This window comes from Pan troglodytes, chromosome 11 (assembly GCF_028858775.2).
Source record: "Pan troglodytes isolate AG18354 chromosome 11, NHGRI_mPanTro3-v2.0_pri, whole genome shotgun sequence".
In the NCBI taxonomy this organism is placed as follows: domain Eukaryota; kingdom Metazoa; phylum Chordata; class Mammalia; order Primates; family Hominidae; genus Pan; species Pan troglodytes.
Window position 1 is genome coordinate 15,975,444 of NC_072409.2, and position 21,885 is coordinate 15,997,328.

General features: G+C 40.2%; 1 protein-coding gene across 12 annotated transcripts in view; it reads right to left on the minus strand.

The window, feature by feature from the left end:
• OR1J2 (olfactory receptor family 1 subfamily J member 2) overlaps window positions 1-21,885 on the minus strand; it is a 109,337-nt gene that overhangs the window by 45,264 nt on the left and 42,188 nt on the right. For 10 of the 12 annotated variants that reach the window (XM_054659050.2, XM_016961604.3, XM_054659046.2 and 7 more), the window contains 2 exons: window positions 21,097-21,249; window positions 999-1,623 (listed from right to left, as the gene is read on the minus strand). The gene's annotated coding sequence lies outside the window, so the exon portion shown is untranslated. Of the gene's footprint in view, window positions 1-998; window positions 21,250-21,885 lie in introns of those variants that run through there. The other 2 variants (XM_054659051.2, XR_010148866.1) reach the window with 2 other exon arrangements.

A 21,885-nucleotide genomic window follows, 5' to 3' on the forward strand; every position in this document is an offset into this window, starting at 1 on the left:
CCAGGTCTGTTATGACAGAGGCTGCCACAAAGGTCTCTGACATGCCCTGGAGACACTTCCCCCATTGTCTTGGAGATTAACATTCAGCTCCTCATTACTTATGCAAGTATCTGCAGCCAGCTTGAATTTCTCCTCAGAAAATAAGATTTTCTATCCTATCACATTGTCCGGCTGCAAATTTTCCCAAACTTTTATGCTCTGCTTCCTTTTTAAAACTGAATGCCTTTAGAAGCACCCAAGTCACCTCTTGAGTGCTTTGCTGCTTAAAAATTTCTTCTGCCAGGTACCCTAAATCATCTCTCTCAAATTCAAAGCTCCACAGATCTCTAGGGCAGAGGCAAAATGCTGCCAGTCTCTTTGCTAAAACATAACAAGAGTCAACTTTGCTCCAGTTCCCAAAAAGTTACTCATCTCCATCTGAGACCACCTCAGCCTGGATTTCATTGTCCATATCATTAACAATACGTTTGTCAAAGCCATTCAACAAGTCTCTAGGGAGTTCCAAACTTTCCCACATTTTCCTGTCTTCTTCTGAGCCCTCCAAACTGTTCTAACTTCTGCCTGTTACCCAGTTCTAAAGTCGCTTCCACATTTTTGGTTATCTTTTCAGCAGTGCCCCACTTCCAGTACCAATGTACTGTATTAGTCCATTTTCGTGCAGCTGATAAACATATACCCAAGACTCGGAAGAAAAAGAAGTTTAATTACACTTACAGTTCCCCATGACTGGGGAGGCCTCAGAATCATAGTGGGAGGTGAAAGGCATTTCTTACATGGTGGTGGCAAGAGAAAATGAGGAAGACGCAAAAGTAGAAACCCCTGATAAAACGACAGATCTCATGAGACTTACTCACTACCATGAGAACGGTATGGGGGAAACTGCTCCCCATGATTCAAATTATCTACCACTGGGTCCCTCCCACAACACATGGGAATTATGGAACTACAATTCAAGATGAGATTTGGGTGGGGACACAGAGCCAAGCCATATCACTTACCTGCTGCTTACATAAACATTGTCTTTCCTGTAGCAAGGAGTCAGGCTCAAGCGAGGGCAAACAGATCTGCCTGCTGGGCTGAAGTAGTTAATAGTAAATGAGCTGCTTTCACAATCTCAAAGGAAGTCACGACTGCACAGCCTGCACAATACTTGCCAGACTCATTCTTTAAATGTGAGCCATCTGTAAACCAGGACAACTCAGCATTGTCCACAGGAATTGCTCCCAAGGAATTAAAAGCTGGTCTGTCAGAGTTAAGCAGCCATGTGGTGTTTCATCTGATGGAGAGGTCCAGAGAGCCACAGGGTTAAGGTTATTGCAGCATGATTGAATAATATGATGAATAGTAAGTAGGAGAGGTTCATAGGAGGTTAGTCAGCTAGCAGAAAAATGCCAAGTGTGATGAGTGTGTAAAACGGCTTCCATGGCATGAGGAAAAAACACAGTCAGGGAGGAATCCCATGACAATCTCCTTAGTCGCCTTGACTAACAAGGATGCAGTGGGGACTGCTCTTAGGCAGAGAGGGAATCCACAGGAGATGGGATCCAGTTGTCAACTGTAGTATCCTGGAGGATGGTGTGGACCTCCATGCTTTTGGGTTAAGATCCCTGAAGTATTTTCTTCCTTTTCACAGACAAAGTGAAAAAAAAAAGAGTTTATGATTAGAATTACCTAGAACTGGAGAATTTATCAATTTCTCCTTTAGCTTTTTAAAAACTTACCCTTATGATTTTGTCCAAGTAATGGGGTCAGGTTTGGTAAATTTATGTAAAGCACACAGGAGTTGGGCCAGAAGAGAAAAGTTGGGAATTCAGTTTCAAAAGTAGCCAGTGAGTCCAAGAAACCCACTCACAAAGTTGGCATTTCTTTTGGGCTGAGGAAATTGTAAAATGCCTTGAATCTGTTCTGGTTCTAAATGTAATTCATTCTCTGAAATTAAATGGCTTTATTATTTCACCTGAGTTTTTACTCACTGCAGTTTTTCTTTACAGGCATTATGACCTTAAGCAGCCACTTGCTTTAATAGGTATACACTGTCTTTTTCACAGGCTGCCTGTGAAGGACAGCAAAGAAGGAAGTCATCTACATATTGTAGTAAACAAGAGCCTTGGAGAAAAATTACATCCTCTAAGTCTGCCTTTAACATTTGAGAAAATAGGAAAAACTTTCAGTAAACCCCTGAGGCGTTAATGTCCAGGTGAACTGTTGGCCTTCCCAGGTGAAGGCAAAAAGATATTGGTTGGCTTGATCCCCTGGAATAATGAATAATGTAATACACAGATCAGTGATGGTGAAGAATCTGCTATCAATGGGTATTGGATTTAATACAGTATGGGGATTTGGAACCACTGGGTGCTTTGTAATAATACTATGGTTTATAACTCAGAGAGAGTTCCTGAACAAACCTCCTCCCATGGTTGTTTGGTCTTTTAGTAGGTAGGATCAGGGTACTCCAAAGACTGGTACAGAGAATAATGAGACTGTTTTTTATATTCTTTTATAATAAGTTTAATACCTTGCAGTGCCATCTGGTTTAGTGGCTGTTTAATATTAAGCAAGGGTTTTAATAGGCTAATCTGGATTTTAATAAGAGGTACACCATGAATTTTGAAAATATCAGTGAAAGATTTTGCCTTTAAAGAGACAGGTATTTGATTCAGCACTAAATGAGTGACATTATTTTTGTTTTCTGAACAGGGAATGACATAACAAATGACAGAATTGGGGGAGTCTGTTGAGTGAGGACAGTTTAGTTTATCAAATTCTAAAATTATTTCCCCCTTTTGGGAAAAAGAAATTTTAGCATGGTATTTTTCAAAAAAATCACATCCAAGGTGGTGGAGCGGGGCAGAATTAACAAGCAAAAGGTGTGGGTGTCTTGGAGAGAAGACCAAGATGGAAAGAAATGGGCTGTGAAACAAAAGTAGTCAGTGGCTTTTTGGAAACTCACCATTTGTAATCTTTTTATTACTCTGAGGCAGGGGCTGACTGAGGCTAGGGGGATTAAGGATGAAAAATATTGCTGTGGCATCAATGAGCATAGTTAAGACCACACTCCCAGCCGGATGTGGTGGCTCATGCCTGTAATCCCAGCACTTTGGGAGGCCAAGGCAGGTGGCTTATGAGGTCTGGAGTTCGAGATCAGTTGTTCGAAGCCCAACAAGGTGAAACCCCGTCTCTACTAAAAATACAAAAAAATTAGCTGGGCATGGTCGTGGGCACCTGTAATCCCAGCTACTCAGGAGGCTGAGCCAGGAGAATCGCTTGAACCCAGGAGGCAGAGGTTGCTGTGTGCCGAGATCACACCACTGCACTCTAGCCTGGGAGATAAGAGAGAAACTCTGTCCCCCCACCAAAAAAAAAAACAAACACTCCTAATTTGAAGGATCATTTCACTCAGAAAATTAAGTGGGAGAAGTGGGAAAATCCCCCATAAGTCCTTGGAGCCCCTTCACTGAAAGTGGTCTCAGATGGGAGAGGAGATGGGGGAATTGAGAATGAAATTCCCCCTTTCTCTTGCAGCAATCTCTCTTCCAGCCATCTGGAACGTTGGCACAGCCCAGGGAGTCTCTGCCTAGTGTTATGTCTGGGAGCCTCAGTTTGCTGTAATTGAAGATTACGAATGTTAGTGGTTTTTAGTACTGTCCTCAGGGGTGCAGGCAAGGTGATTTGCCAGATTAACCAAATCAGAAGTGGACATAGTTTTCCATTCCATCTGTACTCTTTTGACAAGCTGAGAAAGTTCTTGAGAAAGGCCATTTGCAAACTTAGAATTACAGCCTACTTGAGTAGATTCGGCATCCATAGGTAATCCAGAATTTTCTACAAATACAACCCGGAGCCAACTGTAATAGTCGTAATCTGGTTCATTAGGTTTTGGGTACAGTCTTGGATTTTATTCATCTCAGGTTTCAGGAAAAGCCTCAAGAATAGCCTCATGAAGTTTTGTTGTTTTTGTTTGTCTGTCTACTTGCTTGCTCACTGTGCTTCAGGCTCTGTCATAGTCTTTTGGGGTATTCTTGCCTAAAGCCCTCTCAGGGTCACATCAAGGAGCCTGGGCCGTTCAATATTGGGCCTGGCCTTCACAAAAAGTATATGAACCAACTGGCATAGGTAAGAAAAACATGGATGATAAGTCGAAATTATAATACTGTGTTAATTTTATCAGCAAATTTGAAAGGTCTCCATGACCTTTGGGAATTCTGTGGCAATGGCTTAAAGTTCAGCCTTGCTCCAAGGAACAAAAGAAATTTAGGATTTAGAGGAATCATCAGTGAATTTAACTTTCAAGGGACAGGTTTTAACAGGACCAGGTTCAGGGGTAGTGGGAGCTGAGGAATCCAGAGGGAAAGGTAATTCACTCAAAGAAGAAATAGAGAGAAGGAACAGGGGAAAGAGAAGAGGGGGTCTCCAACGAGGAACAAGTCTGGGATCCTCAAGCCTTGTCCTTCCTTAACTATTTGTTTGTCTCAGTTAATTTTGACATGGTATCTCATAAGGAGGCAATTGTAGAATCCTGAATGTACTTAGAAGCTTTGAGATACCAATTAAAGTATGTTTCCCATTCAGATTGCTTAATATTAGGACCACAGTCTTCTAATTTTGTTCTAACAAAACAAGTTTGGGGAGCTCAAATGCCCCCCAGTATGACCATTGAGGATCCAAATTAGTTTTGGTGTGCTATAGCTATTGATTTAAAATTGTACACAAGACAGAGGACCATAATTTTTAAAACATAGAGCCTGCAGGGGTCCCAGGAGGATTATAATTACGTGCTTTAGGATTTTGGGATCCCATTCTGCTTATTAATCTCTTGAGAGCAAAAGAAAAGCCCGAAGAGCAGAGCCCTGTCAGGGAATGATAGGCGTTTGGACTGGTGTTTTGTTTTACAGTGTGCCTGGCACCGGATTTTTGTTTTACTTGGCAAGCAATCTGCACTCTCATTGCCTGTCCCACGAGCAAGTTTTCCCCAGACGCGCAAAATTTTTCTTGAGACTGGCAGGCCCCCTAGTGGTAATTTGGCTGTTTGTGCGCTAGTTTATCCTGACAAGAGATTTTTTTTCTTCGGATACTGACATCCCTCATAGAATGGTGGCAATTGCCCTAATGGCTTTTAAACGGCCAACTCGTGCCTACCTTTTGAGAAAGTAAATTTTTCTTTCAAAAGATGTTTAGAAATAGAGGAAGAAAAGAATCAAGCAACAAATGAAAGTATAAGCATACACAAACAAGTCAGAACAAAACTGAAACCAAAAGTGCATTTACCAGGACCAGAAAGACAAACTGTCTTTCTAAAAGAAATAACTTTCCAAAAAAGACAAAAAGTCTTATATAGTCCCAAAAAGGATGCAAGGCATCTTAACCCAATCAGATCCTGAATAAGTCAACAGGGAGCTGCTACCAAAGGGAGGGAACGCAATCTGAGAGATGATTTACCTGGGCAGAAGAAAGATGATCCATGGAAGCTTAGATTGCCAAGGGCTCAATTGTGGTTACCTACCCAGTTCCTCACCCAGTTCCAAGAGTCACCAATCTTTTCCAAAGGTACTCTCACTTCAAGTGTACTTCCAATAGAGGGAAAATGGTGGATAGGAGGCAAAACTAACTTGCAGCCCCCACTAGGACGGACAGAGTGGCATGTGTAGACACACACCATGAACTTTTGCTCTAAGAACTGCCACAAGAACATACCAGGAAAGCTGAAAGAATCCACAGACCCTTTGAGGGAGGTGGATTGCTGCTGCAGGCTCTGTGGGACAACTGAGGAACTGTGAGTTTGCTTGCTTTCTCAGCTGAGAGGCTTGGAGCCTGCAGAACATTCTCAGCCCTGCTCACCGGCTACCTAGAAATAAACTCGCTGCTGCTGGCGGGCGGTGGGGGCGGGGGACTACCTTGGGAGTGAGACCAGCCTTTCAGGCTGTGGGCTACATGGGATCTGGGTGAGACCTGTGACTGCCGGCTTTCCCCCACTTCCCTAGTGACCTGTGTGACACAGCAGAAGCAACCACAATTCCCCTGGGAACATAACTCCATTGGCCTGGGAACCACACTCCCAGCCCCGACAGCAGCCACAGCAAGCTTCACGAAAGGTGAGCCTGAGCTCAGACATGCCTAACCCTGCCCCTACCTGATGGTCTTTCTCTAGCTGACCTGGTAGCTAAAGACAAAGGACATAATCCCTTGAGAGCCCTATGGCCCCACCCACTGCCTAATCTTCCCTATACTGATGTGCTGATGTGCTAATATAGCTCATGTGCTCTTGAAAGCGCCACCTCCTGGCTGGAGGTCCACACAAAACCAGCACACTTAACAAAAATACAACCAAGGACCCTCACAGAGTCCACTTCACTCCCCTGCTACCTCCATTGGAGTAGGTGCTGGTATCCGTGGCTGAGAGACCTGAAGAGGGATCACATCACAGGACTCTGCAGACACTCCCCCGTACCAGCCCAGAGCCCAGCAGCTTCACTGGGTGGCTAGATTGAGAAGAGAAACAACAGTCACTGCAGTTTGGCTCTCAGGAGGCTCTATCTCAGGGGGAAAGGAGAGAGAACCACATCAAGGGAGCAACCCTGTGGGACAAAGGAATCTGAACAGCAGCCCTTGAGTTCCAAACTTCCCTCTGACATAGTCTACCCAAATGAGAAGGAACCAGAAAAACAGTGCTGACAATATGACAAAACAAGGTTCTTTAATACCCCCAAAAGATCACACTAGCTCACCAGCAATGGATCCAAACCAAGGTGAAATCTCTGAAGTGCCAGAAAAAGAATTCAGAAGATCAGCTATTAAGCCAATCAGGGAGGCACCAGAGAAAGATGCAGTCCAACTTAAAGAAATAAAAAAAAAAGATACAGGATATGAATGGAAAAATCTCTAGTGAAATAGATAGCATAAATAAAAAATAATCACAACTTCTGAAAATGAAGGACACACTTAAGAGAAATGCAAAATGCACTGGAAATTCTCAGCAATACAATCGAATAAGTAGAAGAAAGAAAATCAGAGCTCAAAGACAAGGGTTTTGAATAAACCCACTCCTACAAAGACAAAGAAAAAAGAATTTAAAAAATGAACAAAGCCTCCAAGAAGTTTGGGGTTATGTTAAATAGCCAAAGCTAAGAATAATTGGTGTTCCCAAGACAGAAGAGAAATCTAAAAGTTTGGAAAATATATTTGAGAGAATAATTGAGGAAAAATTCCCCAGCTTTGCTAGAGATCTAGACATCTAAATACAAGAAGCTCAAAGAACACTGGGAAATGCATTGCAAAAAGATCATTGCCTTGGTACATAGTCATGAGGTTATCTAAGGTCAAGACGAAGGAAAGAATCTTAAGAGCTGCGAGGCAAAAGCATCATGTAATCTATAAAGGAAAACCTATCAGACTAACAGAGCAGATTTCTCAGAAGAAACCCTACAAGCTAGAAGAGTTTGGGGTCCTATTTTTAGCCTCCATAAACAAAACAATTATCAGCCAAGAATTTAGTATCCAGTGAAACTAAGATTCATAAATGAAGGAAAAATACAGTCTTTTTCAAACAAACAAATGCTAAGAGAATTCACCACTACCAAGCCAACACTACAAGAACTACTAAAAGTAGCTCAAATCTTAAAACAAATTCTAAAAATACACCAAAATAGAATCTCCTTAAAGCATAAATCTCACAGGACCTATTAAACAACAAAACAATGAAAAACAAAAACAAGGATTTCATGCAACAAATAGAATGATGAATAGAATAGCATCTCACATCTCAATACTAATGTTGAATGTAAATAGTCTAAATGTTCCACTTAAAAGATACAGAATGGCAGAACGGATAGGAATTCACCAGCCAAGTATCTTCTGTCTTCAAGAGACTCATCTGTCACATAAGGACTCACATACACTTAAGGTAAAGGGATGGAAAAAGCTATTCCATGCAAATGGACGCCAAAAGCAAGCAAGAGTAGCTATTTTTATGTCAAATAAAACAAACTTTAAAGCAACAACAGTTAAAAAGGCAAAGAAGGACATTATATAATGATAAAAGGACTAATCCAACAGGAAAATGACAATTCCACATATATATGCACCTAACACTAGAGCTCCCAAATGTATAAAACAATTACTACTAGACCTAAGGAATTAGATAGATGGCAACACAGTAATAGTGGGGGAATTTAACACTCTACTGGCAGCACTAGACAGGTCATCAAGACAGAAAGTTAGCAAAAAAACAATGGACTTAAACTATACCCGAGATCAAATGGACTTAACACATATTTACAGAACATTCTACCCAATAACTGCAGAATATATATTCTATTCATCAGCATATGGAACATTCTCCAAGAAAGACCATATGATAGACCACAAAACAAGTCTCAGTAGATTTAAGAAAATTGAAATTATAACAAGTACTCTCTCAAACCACAGTGGAATAAAATTGGAAATCAACTCCAAAAGAAATCCTCAAAACCATGCAAATACATGGTAATTAAATAACCCACTCCTGAATGATCATTTGGTCAACAATGAAATCAAGGTGGAAATTTAAAAATTCTTTGAACTAAATGATAATATGACAAAATCTATCAAACCCTCAGGGAAACAGCAAAGCAGTGACAAAAGGAGCATTTATAGCATTAAATGCCTACATCAAAAAGTCTAAAAGAGCACAAATAGGCAATCTAAGGTCACACCTCATGTAACTGGAGAAACAATAACAATCCAAACCTAAACCCAGCAGAAGAAAAGAAATAACCAAGATCAGAGCAGAACTAAATGAAATTGAAACAAAAAAATACAAAAGATAAGATAATAACATGATTATCTCAATAGATGTACAAAAAGCATTTGACAAAAATCTAGTATCCCTTTATGATTAAAACCTCAGCAAAATCGAAACACAAGGGACATACCTTAAGGTAATAAAAGTCATCTAAGACAAACCCACAACCAACATTACACGGAATGGGGCAAAGCTGAAAGCATTCCACCTGAGAACTGGAACAAAACAAGGATGCCCACTTTCACCACTTCTATTCAACATAGTACTGGAAGTCCTAGCCAGAGCAATCAGACAAGAGAAAGAAATAAAGGGCATCCAAATCAGTAAAGAGGAAGTCAAACTATCACTGTTTGCTGATGATATGATTGTATACCTAGAAAACCCTAAAGACCCATCAAAAAAGCTCCTAGAACTGGTAAATAAATTCAGCAAAGTTTCAGGATGGAAAATTAATGTACATAAATCAGTAGCCCTGTTATACACCAAGAGGGACCAGCTGAGAATCAAATCAAGAACTCAACCTCTTTTACAATAGCTGCAAAATAAACAAATTAATAAAATACTTAGGAATATACCTAAGCGAGGACGTGAAAGACCTCTACAACGAAAACTACAAAACCCTGCTGAAAGAAATCATAGATGACACAAATAAATGGAAACACATCCCATGTTCATGAGAATCAATATTGTGAAAATGACCATACTGCCCAAAGCAATCTACAAATTCAATGCAATTTCCATTAAAATAACACCATCATTCTTTACAGAACTAGATAAAACAATCCTAAAATTCATATGGAACCAAAAAAAGAACACACATAGCCAAAGCAAAGCTAAGCAAAAAGAACAAATCTGGAGGCATTACATTACCTGACTTCAAACTATACTATAAGGCCATAGTCACCAAAACAGTATGGTACTGGTATAAAAACAGGCATATAGACCAAGGAAACAATAGAGAACCCAGAAATAAAGCCAAATATTTACAGTCAACCAATCTTTCACAAAGGAAACAAAAACATAAAGTGAGGAAAGGACACCCTATTCAACAAATCATGCTGGGATCATTGGCAAGCCACATGTAGAAAAATGAAGCTAGATCCTCATCTCTCACCTTATACAAAAATCAACTCAAGATGAATCAAGGACGTGAACACATATATACATCGAGGACTTAAATACCCATATAATATGTATATATGTGTGTGTGTATATATATATACACACACACATATATACATACCATGGAATACTGCTCAGCCATAAAAAGGAATGAAATAATGGCATTTGCAGCAACCTGGATGGAATTGGAGATCATTATTCTAACTGAAGTAACTTAGGAATGGAAAACCAAACATCGTATGTTGTCACTCATAAGTGGGAGCTAAGTTATGAGGATGCAAAGGCATAAGAATAATATTAGGTTGGTGCAAAAATAAGTATGGGTTTTACCATTATTTGCCATTAAAAGCCCCTTTTAATGGCAAAACCCGCAATTATTTTTGCACCAATCTAATTCAATACACTTTGGGGACTCAAGGGAAGGGTGGGAGGGGTGGAAGGGAGCAAAGACCACACATTGAGTACAATGTACACTGTTCAGGTAATAGGTGCATCAAAATCTCAGAAATCACCATTAAAGAAAATATTCATGTAACAAAACACCACCAATTCCCCCAAAAACTTATTCAAATTTTTTAAAAGAGTACCGACATCTCTCTGACATTAAAGAAATGTCCAACTACATTGAGTTCATTCAGAAATGAGAAATGAGGATTACAACCAGCGGTGCATGAACTGGTGCATCCAAAGAGGGAAGCATAAAGGGAAGCTTTTATTGGTTAAAAAGGGAAAGATTCATCTAAGCTGCTTAGAAACAGAGTTCACTGGTTTCAGAGGATCAAAGATAGAGTCATCACTGGTTCATTGGTGAAGATGCCATTACTGGGCAAGTGTCCTTTCAAGAGCATCTTATCGGAATTATTGCAATTCTATAGAATGTCTAGTAATAAACCTTGTTGTAGAAACATATGTAAATTCCTCAAAAAACTAAAAACTGAAATGTCATATGATCTAGCAATCTTATTGCTAGGTATATATCCAAAATAAAAGAAATCAGGATGACAAAAAGATGTCTATCCTCCCATGTTTATTGCAGCACCATTCACAGTAGCCAAAATATGGAATCAATCTAAGTGTCCATCAACAGACAAATGGATAAAGAAAATTTGGAACATCATTTAGCCATAAAAAAGAATGAAATTCTGTCATTTGCAGCAACATGAATGAGCCTGGAGGATATTGTGTTAAGTGAAATAATCCAGGCACAGAAAGACAAATATTGCATCTTCTCACTCATATGGAGAAGTTTGAAAATTTGACCTCATGGAGGTAGAGAGTAGAATAGTGCAAAGGGTAAGGAGGATGAAAAGAGACAGATAAATTGAAGCATGGTGAGAAATAAGAATGAAAAATGAGAAAAAGAGCATACGAGATGTTGGAACATATTCAAAAGACAAAAAATATATGTAATTGAAGTTCAGAAAGAGAAAAGAAAAAAAAAGCAGTTTAGGAGTAATACTTCATGAGACAATGGCTGACAGTTTTCCAAAAACTGACAAAAGCAACACCCCCCATGATATGGTTTGGCTGTGTACCCACCCAAATCTCATTTTGAATTGTAGCTCCCATAATTCCTACATGTCATGGGTGGGACCCAGTGGGAGGTGATAGAATTGGGGTGGGGAGTCTTTCCCATGCTGTTCTCGTGATAGTGAATAAGTCTCACGAGATATGATGGTTTTATAAAGGGCAGTTCCCCTGCACATGCTCTCTTGCCTGCTGCCACGTACAACGTGCCTTGGCTTCTCCTTTGCCTTCCACCACGATTGTGAAGCCTCCCCAGCTATGTGGAACTGTGAGTCAATTAAACCTCTTTTTCTTTATAAATTACCCAGTCTTAGGTATGTCTTATTAGCACCGTGAGAATACACCCCATAAAAAACTTTTTGAACCCATCAAAATAAATATACAGAAAACTAGACTTTAGCACACCACAATTCAACTAGTAAAAACCAAAGACAAAGAAAAATCATTAAAGTAGTTAAAAGAAAAACAGATTCCTTTCAAACATTCATTCCTGACAACTGACACGTTTCAACATGAATCCCAAAGACAAGGGAATAACATTTTAAGAGAATAAAAACTATAACTACAAATTGTGGACACTAAAAGCACTGAAAATATCCTTCCAAATAAAGACAAATTAAGACATTTATTCAACACACCTATCCTAAAACAAATATTAAAGAAATTTCATCAGACAAAGGGGAAAATGTCCCAGCAGAAACAAGGAGATCTAAAAAAAATGAAGAAAAACAAAAATATTAAACACGGCAAAAAATGAATGCTGACTGCACAATTATGGTTATGTATTGTGCAGTCTTAAGTATAAGAAAAATTAAAAATGTATGAAAACAACAAAAATTATAGGAAAGGGTTTAATAGAGATAGAGTATTTTGTGGTTTTACAATTCTTTTTAAAGGGGTAGGTGTTAGAAGTTGCATTAGACTAATAAGTCGCGAACAAAAAATGCACCATTTACCTATAATATAAAATTTCTATTTGGTGTTTTTTTCTAATTCCCGTCCCTTTATTAATATTGTTTGGTAATACATTGTTCTCATAGTTTCCTCTAGTTCTTCGTCCATGATTTCCTTAGTTCTTTGCTCATATTTTTTAAAGTTGACTTAAAATCTTTCACTAGTAAGTCCAATATCTGGGCTTCTTTCAGGACAATTCCTGTTGATTTTTTTCCCATGAATGGGCCATAGTTTCTTGTTTGAGAACTTTTTTTTTTGCACACCTCGTAATTTTTATTTAAAACTGAATGTTTTTCATATTATAATGTGCTAACTCTAGAAATCAAATTCTCCTCCATTTCCAGGGTTTATTGTTGCTGCTCATTGTGGGTAGTAGTAGTTTCTTTGATTAGTGATTTTTCTTTTTTAAATTTTGTCTTATTTTAAGTTCCAGGATACATGTGCAGGTTTGTTACATAGGCAAACGTGTGCCATGGTGGTTTGTTGCACCTATCAATCAACCCCTCACCTAGGTATTAAGCCTTATGTACATTAGCTGTTTATCTTGATGCTCTCCCTTCCCCTGCCCCTGCCCTGAGAGGCCCCAGTGTGTGTTGTTCCCTCCCTGTGTCCATGTATTCTCTTTGTTCAGCTCCCACTTATAAGTAAGAACATGCGGTATTTGGTTTTCTGTTCCTGTGTTAGTTTGCTGAAGATTGGCTTCCAGCTCCACCCATGTCCCTGCAAAGGACATGATCTCATTCCTTTTTATGGCTGCATAGTATTGCATGGTGTATACTTACCGCATTTTTGTTATTGAGTCTATCACTGATGAGCATCTGGGTTGATTACATGTCTTTGCTATTGTGAGTAGTGCTGCAATGGACATACACACGCATGTATCTTTATAATAGAACAATTTATATTCCTTTGGTTATACATCCAGTAATGGGATTGCTGATCCAAATGATATTTCTGGTTCTAGCTCTTTGAGGAATTGCCACACTGTCTTCCACAATGGTTGAACTAATTTACATTCCCAGCAACAATGTAAAGTGTTCCTATTTCTCCACAGCCTCATCAGCATCTGTTGTTTCTTGACTTTTTAATAATCACCACTCTGACTGGCATGAGATGGTGTCTCATTGTGGTTTTGATTTGCATTTCTCTAATGATCACTGATGTTGGATTAGTGACTTTTCTAAACTACTTTTATAAAGACTGTATTCTTTTGTGTGTGTGTTCCCTGAAGGTTCTGTTAGCTTAATGGTCAGCTAGTGATTTAACCATGATTCTCCTAGCTTCCTGGATCCAAAAAGAAAAGAAAAGAAAATTAAAGAATAAGATAAGATAAAATAAGAAAAAGAGAAAAACTGTTCCCCTGTCTTGGCAGATTGTCTCTGCGTTAGGGCACTCCTTCCATAGTTAGCTAGGTAATTTACAGCTCTGCCTTATCCCTTCACTTACTGCTTACATGGATCCTAGAGATTAGCCAGAGCTAAAAGCATAGGATCTCTTCCAATCTTTCTAGGCACGTGTTTATTCCTGAGTGCGCACATAGCCCTCTAGAACTTTGTTATATGCAAGAGCTTATTACAGCCATTATTCCCCATTCATCTCCATCCCCAGACTCTTCCTCCCTAGTCAAAACAATCTTGAAAAATAAGAACAAATTTGGAGGATTTATACTTCCTGACTTCAAAATATACTACAAAACTGCCGTCATAAAAAAATGTATGCTACTAGCATAAGGATAAATAACTAGATCAATTGAATGGAATTGAGAGTTCAGAAATAAACTCATATATGTATGGTCAATTGATTTTTAACCTGGGTGCTAAGACCATTCAATGGAGAAAGAATAGTCTCTTCAACAAATGGTGCTGGGGCGATTGGATAGACACATAGAAAGGAATAAAGTTGAGCCCTTACTTCATAGGATATACAAAACTCAAAATCAACTAAAAACCTAAATATAAGAGCTAAAACTATAAAATTTTTAGAAAAAAACGAATAAATCTTTATCACCTTGAATTTGTCCAAGTTTCATAGACATGACACCAAAAACACAAGCAACAAAAGAAAAAAATAAAGTGAACGTTATCAAAATTAAAATCTTTTTTACATCAAAAGACAACATTGTGAGAGTGAAAACACAATTCACAAAATGGAAGAAAATATTTGTAAACCGTATGTCTGATAAGGATATCTTATCCAGAATATATAAAGAGCTCTTATAACTCAACAACAAAAGACGAAGGGAAAAAAATGTTTTAATGGGCAAAGAACATGAATAGGCATCCCTCCAAAGAAAATATGTAAATGGCCAACAAGCACATAGAAGATGCTCAGTGTCATTTGCCATTATGGAAATGCAAGACACAATGACAATAAAATATCACTTCATACCCCTTATCATGGCTATCAACAAAATGATAAACAAATAGTTCAAATAAATTAAAACACTCATACACTGTTATTGGGAATGTAAAATGGTATGGACAGTGTGGACAATAGTTTATTCCTCAATCAGTTAAACAAAGATACAAGATGACCTAGCAACTCTACCCCTAGATGTATACCTAAAACAATTGAAAATAGGTATTCAAACAAAAACTTGCATCCAAATGTTCATACCAGCACTACTAACAATAGCCAAAAGGTGGAAACAACACAAATGTTCATCAATGGATGCATGTATAAACAAAATGTGGCATCTTCATATAATGAAATATTACTCAGCCATAAATAGGAATGAAGTACTAGTACAGGCTAAACATGAATGAACCTTGAAAACATTATGTAAAGTGAAAGAAGCCAGACATAAAAGGCTTGCCTTTTTTTGTGTTTCATTTGTATAAAATATCCAAAACTGACAACTTTATAGAGGCAGAAGCAGTTTAGTGTTTGCTGGAGGCAAATTTGTTTTATTTAAAAAGAAACCTAAAGTTAAACAAATAAATAACTTGACTGTGCATATTCCTAAACAAATAATGAAATGGATAGTGACTTCATCTCATGACGGCTGACCATAGGTGATGCGCCCCTCCCCTGTGAGACATTCCCATCTTCCTTTGCCTTTCTAGCCCTATGCCTTCTACCTGGTAATGGACACAAGAAGCAGTTCTGGAAAGCCTCACCTGCTACATGCCTGTAGAGGGCAGGATAGCTGAACCAGAGATGCCTACCCAGAGAAGCCCAGTCTGGATCAAGACAGGTAATAAATGGAAAGAGATCATAAAATGGGAAATAATACCTGGAAAGGAAGGTGACTTTTTTTTTTTTTTTTTTTTTTAGATCGAGTCTCACTCTGTCACCCAGGCTGGAGTGCAGTGGCATGATCTCAGCTCGCTGCAACCTCAGCCTAGAAGGTTCAAGCAATTCACATACCTCAGCTTCCTGAGTAGCTGGGACTACAGACAGATGCCACCGCACCTGACTAATTTTTTGTATTTTTAGTAGAGATGGGGTTTCACTATATTGCCAGGCTGGTCTCAAACTCCTGGCCTCAAATGATCCACCCACCTCGGCCTCCCAAAGTGCTGGGATTACAGGCGTGAGCCACTGCACCCGGCCACTGGGAGTTGTCATTTTTATCTCAGGAGCAGGAGAACAATATTCTTAGCTGTTTCTCTCATATGTGGTGCTTGTATGATCATAGCCCATACAAGGAAATACCCCAAGATTTATTTCCCCTTAATAAGGAGGATTGGACCGAAGCCACATGGCAACAATTACCTGAGACATTATGTACAAGATTTGGAGAGAAGACATCAGAGTTCTTTGATGACCTGCCTAAGCAACAGTAGGTTGGGATTACTGTTTTAGTCACATTTTGTTCTTATGTGTATCATGCTGATTCGCTGTAGCACTAAGAGGATTCCTGCCTTTGAACCTCACTGAACATACTGTGACTGTCAACTAACAGCTCTGCATCATGTTGTTGTAACCCAAGATGACACCCCATTGTTAAAGCAAATACCTGGGTATGAGGGAGACATCATTGCAGTTGTCTGCCTAGTATATTGGAGTCTAGTTTGCCCTTTTAACTACAGCATATGCTAATGTGTTTGGAAAACAATACAGGCAGGCATTCAAAAAATCACAATGATGTCTGAGAGGGGAATATTGACATGACCTGGTTGTCACATACCAATGATGATCTCACCCTGGAATTTCCAATACAATGATTATGGGAAGCCTTTGGGATACTTGAACTGAACGGCCCCTGGGAACTGAGTATGATAACCCTACAATCTCTTGAGGGACACAGTACTTTTTAGATGCATGTAGTGTACTTGAATTAGTCTTGTATCACAAGTACTCATGGCTGCAACACTTGTGATCACAGACCCTGCATCGGTCCAGAGTACTAAGAGGGACTTAGGAGGTTGGGAACTTGGTTAAGCATGGCAAGTGGAAATGACTTTTCTGGAGACTCATGCTTGTGGTCTAAATGGTCACTAGGGGGAGTTCTCTTCCAGGAAACTCACTGAACTTGCATTTGGCCCAGAAATATGATGAAGCAATGTGCGAGGCCATTCTTGCATGGCTGTAAAGGAATACCTGAGACTGGGTAATTTATAAAGAAAAGAGGTTTAATTGGCTCATGGTTCTGCAGACTGCACAAGCATGACACCAGCACCTGCTCACCTTCCAGGGAGGCCTCGGGGAGTTTTACTCATAGTGGAAGGCAAAGCTGGAGCAGGCAGGTCACATGAAAAGGGCAGGAGGAAGGCGGGGATATGGGCAGGTGCCACACCCTTTTTTTTTTTTTTTTTTTTTTTGAAACGAAGCTTTGCTCTTGTTGCCCAGTCTGGAGTGCAATGGCGTGATCTCGGCTCACTGCAACCTCTGCCTCCCGGGTTCAAGCAATTCTCCTGGCTCAGCCTCCTGAGTAGCTGGGATTACAGGCACGCGCCACCACGCCCAGCTAATTTTGTATTTTTAGTAGAGATGGGGTTTCACCATGTTGGTCAGGCTGGTCTTGAACTCCTGACCTCAGGTGATCCGCCAGCTTCGGCCTCCCAAAGTGCTGAGATTACAGGCGTGAGCCACTGTGTCCAGCCACCACACAATTTTTAAACAACCAAATTCAGGAGAACACACCCCCATGACCCAAACACCTCCCATCAGGCCCCACCTCCAATCCCCATGGGATTTCATTTCAGCATGAGATTTGAGCAGGACAAATATCCAAACCATATCACAGCATTTGAATGGACTATGCATGTTACCCAACTCACTCAGCATCTTGCTTGTCAATAACTCTGGGCAAGAATCCACATGCTCACCAAGGAAGGAACAATTGCCATGTCAACAGCAACAGCACCTGATACATTTAAATAGCAGTTGTGCTGCAGGTGCAAGCAAGAGGAGGTATGTTTATGGGAACACTATGGCCAACCTAACCTATGGCATATGGCAAGATGACTGGTAAGCATGCCATTTACTGCTACTCCCTCAGAGCAACAGTGTCAAAAAGTTGAAAGGAGTTTTGACTCTGTGATACAATTGGTATTACCTTGGATGACCCAAAGTTGATCCTTAACTGGCTCAAACTCTACCAATTATAGACAGATGGGCAGTGCTCCACAGTGATACCTGGAACCTGAGTTACTGTAATACTTATTCCTTGGGCTGGGCGCGGTGACTCACGCCTGTAATCCCAGCACTTTGGGAGGCTGAGGCAGGTGGATCACAAGGTCAGGAGATCAAGACCATCCTGGCTAACACGGTGAAACCCTGTCTCTACTAAAAATACAAAAAATTAGCCGGGCGTGGTGGCAGGCACCTGTAGTCCCAGCTACTCGGGAGGCTGAGGCAGGAGAATGGCGTGAACCCGGGAGGCGGAGCTTGCAGTGAACCAACACCACACTACTGTACTCCAGCCTGGGCGACAGAGCGAGACTCCGTCTCGAAGAAAAAAAAAATTATTCCTTGGTGGGTGAAGTGTAATTATGCCCCCAGACCAGAGGGAACCTAGACTTTACTGAGCAATGACCTCCAGTAATTACACCAGTTATGGGAAATGTGTATGAGAAAATGGTATTTTTGCTGAGAAGGTTAGGAAATTGACATGATTATATTAATGTCCTGAACACTGTTTAATCTTTCTGCTATAGGTAATAAAGAATTTGTAGGCTACTTTATAAAAAATAAATGAAAATGGTTGCCAGAATAAAAAGGTATTTTGAGAAGTCAAACTAAAACTTCCAGTTGATGCAATACTCATGGAGATCTATTGGCCAAACAAAGAAGTAAATTTAGCTTTAAAAAAGTGATATATGCAGCTCAACACCTCTGTTGAAGCCTGTAAAAATGCAGGTGAGGCCAGGCGTGGTGGCTCATGCCTGTAATCCCAGCACTTTGGGAGGCCAAAGCTGGAGGATCACCTGAGGTTGGGAATTGGAGACCAGCCTGACCAACATGGAGAAACCCCATCTCTACTAAAAATACAAAATTAGCTGGGCTTGGTGGCACATGCCTGTAATCCCAGCTACTCACGAGGCCGAGGCAGGAGAATCACTTGAACCCGGGTGGTGTAGGTTGCAGTGAGCTGAGATCGCGCCATTGCACTCCAGCCTGGGTAACAAGAGCGAAACTCCATCTCAAAATAATAATAATAATAATAATAATGCAGGTGATAGTGGAGAAAAAGGGAAGAGAGAGGATAGTCCAACTAAAAAAGATATATCAGAAATTTTTAAGTAAATATACTCATGGCTCAATGTGATTCTTGGGAAAGAATTCCAACTGCTCATTGAATAATATGGTCCTCATGGTTGCAGTTTTAAAATGTATTTTTGTGCACAAAATGTTGTAGAAGGTACTACATTAAGGATTACTTTCTAAACTAGGTGATTTTGTCATTTGTGACAACATGGGTGAATCTAGGAGACATTATATTAAGTGAAATAAGCCAGGCACAGAAAAACAGGTACCACATGATCTCACTTATATGTGAAATCTAAAACAGTCAAATTCATAGAAGTAAAGAGTAGAACAGTGGTTAGCAGAGGAGGGGGATGGGGGAATGGACAGGGAAAAGCAAAACACAGCTTAAAGGGTACATAGTTTCCGTTCAACAGGAGGATTGGTTCCGGGATTTGTTGCACAGTATGATGACTATAGTGAACACCAACGTATTATAGATTTCAAAATGGCTGAAAGAGTAGATTTTAGATGTTCTCACCACAAAGAAATGATAAGCATTTGAGGTGATTATATGATAATTAGCTTGACTTGATCATTACATAATGTGTACGTGTGTAGAAACATCACATTATACCCTCACAAATATATGTGTTTATTATTTGTCAATTACAATTAAATAAAACTTTTTAAAGATTTCTTTTTGAGACAGTGTCTTGCTCTGTCACCCAGGCTGGAGTGCAGAAGTGCAATCCTGGCTCACTGCAACCTCCACCTTCCAGGTCCAAGTGATTTGCGTGCCTCAGCCACCCTAGTAGCTGGGACTACAGGTGTGCACCACCAAGCACAGCTAATTTTTGTATTTTTAGTAGAGACGGAGTTTCGCCATGTTGCCTAGGCTGGTCTCAAACTCCTGGTGTCAAGTGATCTGCCCATCTCAGCCTCGCAAATTGCTGAGAATTACAGGCATGAGCCACCATGCACGGCCAAGAATTATTTTTTAAATCATAAGTAGATGAAATGTTAGATATGGTAATTAGCTGATTTAACCTTTCTACAATGTATACATAGATCAAAACATCACATTGTACCACATAAATATATACAATTATTATTTGTCAATTAATATATATAATTATCTTTTAAATGCCCAAGGAACATATGGCAAAGAAGTATTGACAAAAGTCAGAGGTAAACTGGGAGGAAAGAATTAACAGATGAAGTATAATCTTTTTTTCAGCCTCAAGAAAACCTGAGGACTTGACTCTCAGTTTTATTTCACGCAACAGTAATTCAAAGAATGTACAGCATACCCGATCTATGATAAACTAGGATCCGGCTATATAGTGAACCAGCATGCTGCACCTCTTTGTTGATTTGTTAACTAGTAACTGGATAACCAGCAATTGCTAGTAATTGACAAGAGGCAGCTGCACAGAAAAATGATAGATAGAAATACATCTCATAGGCCAGGCGCGGTGGCTCATGCCCGTAATCCCAGCAATTTGGGAGGCCGAGGCGGAAGGATCACGAGGTCAGGAGATCGAGACCATCCTGGCTAACATGGTGAAAACCTGTCTCTACTAAAAATACAAAAAATTAGCTGGGCATGGTGGTGGGTGCCTGTAGTCCCAGCTACTCGGGAGGCTGAGGCAGGAGAATGGCGTGAACCCAGGAGGCGGAGCTTGCAGTAAGCCGAGATTGCACCACTGCACTCCAGCCTGGGCGACAGAGCGAGACTCTGTCTCAGAAAAAAAAAACTAAAATAAAGAAATACATCTCAGAGAGGGCTACATGACCATCAAGATGTAAAAGCCAAACAAGCCCCAGATCTGGTGCAATGCCCAAGCTGAGATAGTCTGGCTGTCTCTGTGACCATTCATATTCCAGTGTGAAATGATTGTAGATACAGGAAGATGAGCAGAGGATAAGCAAGGCCTCCACAGTGCTGTTGCAGTGCATAGTGTGGTGCCCATCATTTGTACTACTGTAAAGCTACATAAATTGTGGTGCTGGGTGAAGCCTGTTGTGTCTCATCAATCCCTACATAAGACCCCACCTTCCCACTGATTTTGTATACTCACCTTGCAGAAAACGTCATCTTGTTCTTACCCTACTTTTTTTTTTTACTTATTGTCGCTTGTCTTTTTTTTTTTTTTTTTTTTTTTTTTTTTTTTTTTTTTTTTTTTTTTGTAGACACGGTGTCTTGCTCTGTTGCCCAAGCTGGTCTCAAACTCCTGGGTGTAGGGAAAAGAAAGAGAGGTCAGACTGTTAATGTGTCTATGTAGAAAGGAAGACATAAGAAACTCCATTTTGACCTGTACCCTGAAAAACTGTTTTGCCTTGAGATGCTGTTAATCTGTAACTTTGCCCCAACCTTGAGCTCACAGAAACATGTGTTGTATGGAATCAAGGTTTAAGGGATCTAGGGCTGTGCAGGATGTGCCTTGTTAACAATATGTTTACAGGCAGTATGCTGGTAAAAGTCATCGCCATTCTCCATTCTCGAGTAACCAGGAGCACAATGCACTGCGGAAAGCCGCAGGGACCTCTGCCCAGGAAAGCCAGGTATTGTCCAAGGTTTCTCCCTACTGAGATAGCCTGAGATATGGCCTCTTGGGACGGGAAAGACCTAACCATCCCCCAGCCTGACGCCTGTGAAGGGTCTGTGATGAGGAGGATTAGTAAAAGAGGAAGGCCTCTTGCAGTTGAGATAAGAGGAAGGCCTCTGTCTTCTGCCTGCCCCTGGGAACTGAATGTCTCAGTATAAAACCCGATTGTACATTTGTTCTATTCTGAGGTAGGAGAAAAACTGCCCTATGGCGGGAGGCGAGACATGCTGGCAGCAATACTGCTCTGTTACTCTTTACTCC